Source organism: Amphiura filiformis, chromosome 14, assembly GCF_039555335.1.
Source record: "Amphiura filiformis chromosome 14, Afil_fr2py, whole genome shotgun sequence".
NCBI classification, from domain to species: domain Eukaryota; kingdom Metazoa; phylum Echinodermata; class Ophiuroidea; order Amphilepidida; family Amphiuridae; genus Amphiura; species Amphiura filiformis.
The window spans coordinates 18,542,416-18,549,391 of NC_092641.1; positions in this window are offsets into that span (position 1 = coordinate 18,542,416).

Genomic DNA, 6,976 nt, shown 5'->3' on the forward strand with positions numbered 1-6,976 from the left:
TTTTTAATCCCTTGATTTTTGGTTTCTGAACAAAAGAGAAACCAAAACTATATATTTGAAATGAGGGACTGTAATTGTATAGGTGCTATAAACAAAATCGATTCATGTCCTTAATCCCATGTACCAGAATCGATGGAAGGCCATTATATGACTTCTAATAACCTAATGGCTTTTACTGAAGCAATTTTTACTGCAAAAAGTAGAAGATAGAGGGGAGAAGATTGGGGTGTGTGTGTGTGGGGGGGGGGTTGGAGGGCAAGGGGATATGGGCCGGGAGAGAGAGAAAACATATGAGAGAGAGCACTGGAAGTGAAAGAGAAGGGGGAGGAGAGGTCGAGATGAAGATATCGAATGTAGGGGAGGAGGAGGGGGAAAGGGGTAATTTAGGAAAGAGGTGGTTATATAGGGAGGGGAGCCCCCTCTTAAAGAGGTATGGGTTGTGCTTCCCGGGATAATAAACTAATTCATAATCAAATCATCTCCATGCATCGTTTATGTTTCATACAAACAAACAAATTCCCCACCCCACCCCATCCTTCAGTATACGCGCATGTATATTATGATTTCTAGGCCTACAACTCGTGAGTGTAATATGCCACCTACCTTCGACAGAGAGCATCAACTGTTGTCCGCGGATAGATTTCCGATATCAATCATGATAATAATTATGTTAGCACAATAGGCTATTGTATACTTCTGGTTATATACCCTATACTGTGTCCTCCCAGCATAATAGTGTTATGATTGCAGATCAAATCAGCTCTACTTTTTAATCCCTTGATTTTTGGTTTCTGAACAAAAGAGAAACCAAAACTATATATTTGAAATGAGGGATTGTCAAACTACTGTGTTCCCTGTATGAATATGTAGGGGCCAGGCCCTAAAACACCTCTGTCTTAAACTGGAAGGTTGTTTTTTTATCAGATGACAGTGCCCAGTCAAGCCTATAACAAGGTCAGTCATTAGCCGACTTGCTGAATGGTCGGGCATTATACAAAGGTTTGATAAAAGTTTGGTGTAAATCATAATTCGCTGTCGAATTGACGTAATTAATCTGATTAAAGTCGTGTTCACACAGTCGGATTTAAGTCACTTTAATACCGGTAATAAGTGACTAATACCGGTTATAAGTCGCTTATTACCGGTAATAACTCACCTATATCCGACTGTGTGAACACGACTTAAGGATACGAGACATGATTTACCGACAAGTGACTCATTTCGGAATGCGATCATGAATTTTGAAGAAAAAAAAAGTTTCCACAGGCTTCGTTGGGACTCGAACCAGCGATTCTAAACTTCCGTCGATTACGCGTCTAGCGCTTTACCACTCGTCCATCGTGGCAGTTGAGCGGTGGAGTGTAATGATAAAAGATAAATCTCATAATGCCATCTTTAGCCTTTTGTTTACTAAAAAAAGACGCGTTTTGTAAAGATAGATTAGCCGTTTTATGCATAAATAGTACGAACGTTTGGGAAAGGTTTCAAACAAATAATAAAGACACTGATGTGATGATGAAATTGCGTAAGTCGGAATTATCTGCGTCACAATGTTTTGTTTTGGTTTTAGGAATTTGACCTTAAAATTTACGACTTCGTGACATTATCATTCGAAATCAACAAAAGATATTTCAAAACTATATGTCCTCATTCTTTCACTAGAATGTTTTGTACATGTATGTGAAATAGCTTCAACAATGGTTCGCTGCATAATGGTAAAAATAGCCTTGACTCAAAAAAGGGCGAGAGGTACCATATTTACGGATTCAGGCTAAATTTAAAATTGATATAAAACGTTCGTTTTTCAATCGATTACAAAAAATTAATTTTTTGTCGTATAAAGAAATTGTATCTGGCGTGAATTACGCTACAGTTTTTATTCCTAGTGCTCTTTGACTTCTTCAAATAATTTTTTTAATGATAGAGTGAATCCCCTGGCCCTCTATAATTACGCACAAAATATCGACCCCCCTTAACTACCATAGCAATGGATGAATACAATTTTGAATAGGTCGCTGCACTAACTACATCGTTCACGCGGTACCTATGCATTGAACCATAGATGTCAAAAAATGATTAGCACTCGAACCATTAATATTAGTATCTTTGAAAAGAGCGGTATTGTATTCAGTCTATGTTTGGTGACATACACAGGTGATTAGTGCAATCTGCTTGTAGTGCAGGGTGATCTATTTAATAATTGTATTCATCCATTGCTATGGTAATTAATCCGATTATTACGTCACTTCGACAGCGAATAATAGTCAAGCAACGTATCCATATCAGTACAGTATACAGACGTACACGCAGGCTTTCATGCGAGATATATAAAACATACTCGCTAGTAAGTTCTGACCTTTTTTGAGATATTGATACGGCGCCGAAGACGCTTTACCGAACACAGCCACGAACCCTATATCCAGAGGTAAATTTTGATGTCGTTACAATGAATTCAAAGTAATCATATCGTCGAGAGACCCACCCAGAGGAATATGACATTAATTCCGAGCCAATCTGAATTCTGTTGTTGGCAATAGCCAACCATCAGACATTGAGCATATCCAGATATTAGCGTTAATTTCACGGTAACCCTAAAACACATTGAAAAGCCCAAAATGCAGTCACAAAATATATAATAATAGTAAATCACCAAAACGAATGGTAACGTAGGTATGTGGGAAAGAGCATATTAACAATATCAAAGTATGTGCCCAATTATTTGCCTTTGGTATGTCGCTTTCTTGAAATATCACCAAAAAATCAAATTTGGGAAAAACGTCCCAAAATTTAAAACATACACGAACCTTCAAAAATAAATACATATTCGCAATTGGCAGGCCCAGTCATTACCTGGCGCTATGATTTGGGGCAACTCGTCGCTTCTCCTCTCCAGATACCTGTACTTTAAGTTTGCCCCCAATGCCCCTATCAGAGCCCTAAACATTTTGTGTAAAAAACATTGCGGCTTCATTTTTATTATTAGATGGGAGATTGACGGAAGTGTTGTGGACCCTGATGACCCTCAGTGGACTTGGCTGCCAGGTGAACCTGATAATTACCGTAACAAAGAAAACTGCTTCGTATATTATGAGGTAGATATGTTACCTAATGCAGAAAACATTTGTACATATAATGAAAGAAAAGAGGAGAAGTCCTTGTTAATGTAACATTTATAAAACATGACATTGTGTAAAAATAATATACCAATATTTTGTAGGGTCACTTGGGGTAATATGGCCTCCTGGAGTGATATGGCATGGCACCCTATCCTATACGAAATCTGTTTGTAGAAAAAATTTACAGCCCTCTGCAGTTAGAACGCTGGACAACCGATTCTTTAGAAATGCTTAGTCGCGCTAAAAGTCGATCGATACATGTTAAAATCAGCACAATTCAGATATACACCTTTTTGCTATGAAATTAATTTTCTCGGTCAAATATAAAGCAATTTTTTTTTTCTTCAGTAATGTCAGTTAAAAACATAGTGCTTGGATATACATTTTTTTTTAAATCCTGGCGTTAAAATTAGGTATGAAATTGTGTCGTTTAGTGTCTGTCCCTCCTATCTCCAGGTGAATTGTGTAGACCCCCCCCCTCCCCCATCGCGGGTTGGCATTTTCATTACACCCTTCATACTTGTGTTGGGGTTTGTTTTAATTTGACATGTGGGCCTATTTGTCATAATAGCGCTATACTTTTTAAATGTATAGCTATAACGTGCTATATGAATATTATTATACCGGTATGTAATATTATGTATAGGCCTATGGGGGTGGGGTGGGTGCAGAGGTGTGTGAGGTGGGTAGTAGGGATGTATGTAGGGAAACTTTAGGGTGGTACTCAACACATTTTAAATATGACTTTCAATGCAAGGCTCATTGTTGGCACAAATGGGTTTTTTTTTCCTTTAGGTTATTTAATAGGTTTTGTAATAAACTTCCATGTTTAACCTTGTATTGTTTTGGCTGCTTTCTTATGACTTTCGCTGGTTTTCCAAAAGCAGTTTCAAACAAATACAAACAAAAGGCACCATACCCAGTCACCTTCATGATAATTGAAACACTAGGTCAAGTATTAACATCCAAGTTATTCTGTTTTTAGGCAAGCACTTTTAATTAATTGCTTGAACAGATTTAAGTTAACAATGATAATGGATGGTTCTTATAAGGCACAATCTCTTCCGATGAGGAACTCAAAGCGCGTAAAGCACGAAATTGACAAACAAACATAAAAACAATCAATTTACAAAAATTGGTTTTGAGCTGGCGCTTAAATACGGTAACGAAAGTCTGGTGATGTTACGAAGGTTATTTGGAAGTGTGTTCCAAACAGTTTGCTTGATAAAACATACAGCGTAATATTTATGTATTGTAAATGAAAGTTTTGTTTTAAATATTGCCCAATTGCATGTAAGATTGTTGATTTTTTTACCAAATGTTGGGCAAAGTTGTTTTGAGGAGAAGCAAATTTCAACACATTGGTCCGATGATCACGGTGATGATGAAATCAAATAATTAATCACTCACAGTGTCATAGGAGCGCTAGGCCTCGGAATTTCTTTGCTATATTGAAGTTCTGGCAACACTGTAGCCTGGCCGGTCTTCATAATGGCACCCAGGGATATCGATTAACAATACCTCAGATTTCACGCGTTGATTTTGAAAGTTTGAGTTGAAGCCTATCAAAATCGAAAATACACTAAATGACTGAATTACAGTTTTTCCTGACATTTACTGAAAAAATGAAAATTATTGCTTTTCATTTGGCCGAGAAAAAAAATTGTACACTGAAAAGGTGTAACTAAAAATTTTGTTCATTTGAATACCAAATTCGATCGTTTGTATTGCCTCATTAAATGACTGAGTGAGCCTTGCAGAACAAAAGAATCGGTTGTCCTGCGTTGAGACTGTCTGTTGAATCATAAGATCTAATGCGACCTTTCGAATGTCCTTTTCAGTGGCGTAGCTAGGGATTGTGGCGCCCAGGGCTAAGGATACATAATGGCGCCCCTCCCCCAATTGAAACAAGTGCGCGCGGAGCGTGGGAAAATTTGCACAAAATAGGGCCTATCACTCATTAATTTGGTTATAATGAACTTGAATATCGGTCTTAAATTGATCTTTAAAATGATTGTTTGCGGAAATGCGCGCGGAGCCCGCTGAATCGATGCTAACTTGGTCAATTCGGCGCACCCCTAAGGGTGGCGCCCAGGGCACATGCCCCCCTCTGCCCCCGTCGCTATGACACTGGTCCTTTTAGCTCTAAACAGAGAAATACAGTGCTACAGCCTGATTAGCCATCAGAAAACTATTTTGCGAAAAGGCAAGATATTTTGTGTCAATTTTGTACTTGTTACAAGGTTGTAAGTGTAGAGATTGCCATGTTAAATTACGTTGAAGTGATCTAATCAAGATTTTACAGGGTGAGTCAAAAAAACTGCAATAGAGCAAAGAATCGATATTTATGTAAGAACCAAATCGAACTTTCCCAATATTGAAAGATTCTATAAATGCTACACTCAATAGCCACCTTCCGTGAAAATATGAAGTGAATCGCAATTACCGTTAAATTTTGATGAGTCCTTTTTTGCGATACCCAATTTCGTTATTTGTCCACGAGGTACCATGTATTTTAAATGAGAGCACACAGTGCGCGGTAAAGGCACCATATCTGAAACTGACTTTAACTTAAATAAGGTTGATTTTTGCGTTAATTTAATTTATTTTTTCTGTTCAAACAAACTTTCTAACATTACTTTAAGTCCTTCATACCTCACTCGAGTTTTTTAATCCCAATATGTCCAACTTAATGGATATTTTGTAATTCACTCCATTTCAATTTGCGCGCATTTCATTTTGACATTTGAAAAACCCGCCCACAAATGTGTATGTTTTTAGAGAATAAACATCTTTAAAGTAAAGGTAAAATGAAAATAACAACAAATAATGTTTCTTCTCCTTAAACAAGACCAAGGGCAATATCACTTTGGATGCTCTATTTTATCTTAATGCCAATGAGGTTACGAAAATGGCAGTTGTTCCAAACCTACCTTACACAGAGTGGGCTCACATTCAAATTTTAGATGTCTCTTGGACAAACATTAAAATTGGGTAGCGCTATAAAATGTGTTATAAAAACAAAACGGTAAATGCTAATTCCTTAATTTTTTCACACAAGGTCACTGATGGATATACCATATATAAAATGTTTTCAAACCTAAAAAGTTTAACTCGGTTCTTAAGTAAAAATGGATTCTTTTCTCTATTGCACTTTTTTTGACTCACCCTGTATCATAATAAGTGTGTAATATGGATCGTATTGTATAACTATAACTAGGAATTGTAGAAGGTGAGCTCGAGTGTGTAAATGACCTCCTTTTATCTTTATGAAGATAAAGTGTTGAGCACTAGTATAGGCCTACAAGTGGTTAATGAATTGTCAATTAATTTGCATATTAATTCGCATATTTAAAACTTTACATTGAATTTACACAGGGTGCCATTATTACCCCAACTGTGGGGTAATATCATAAATGGCACCCGTGACCATTTGTCGTATTTCTCATTTCCTCGTTAATAGCAAATGAAACCTTATAAGTTTGAGTTGATATCGAGTACCGTAGATTGGTAGTTACTGCCGTTTTATGCTTAAGGGTGCCATATTACTCCAAGTTACCCTACATGTTAATTTGTAGGGCAAATTCTACATAAAATGGTGTTTAGTCTTTAGAAGACATACTACATAAGGCGTAATTGTACGTATTATTAGTTCAGCCGAACTTAGTTTAGCCGCCTAATTAAACACATTTTTTCCATTTGTATAAAAGAGAATATGAGCGGTCACCCTGTCGTTAATTCGTCATTTTAAAAAAATGCATTGTTAAATTTCTCCTGTTTTAGACGGAAATTTCCCATTATTTTCATTTATTTATTAAAATAACCGAAGCAAGCAAAAGCCGTTTTTAAACTTTTTCTTT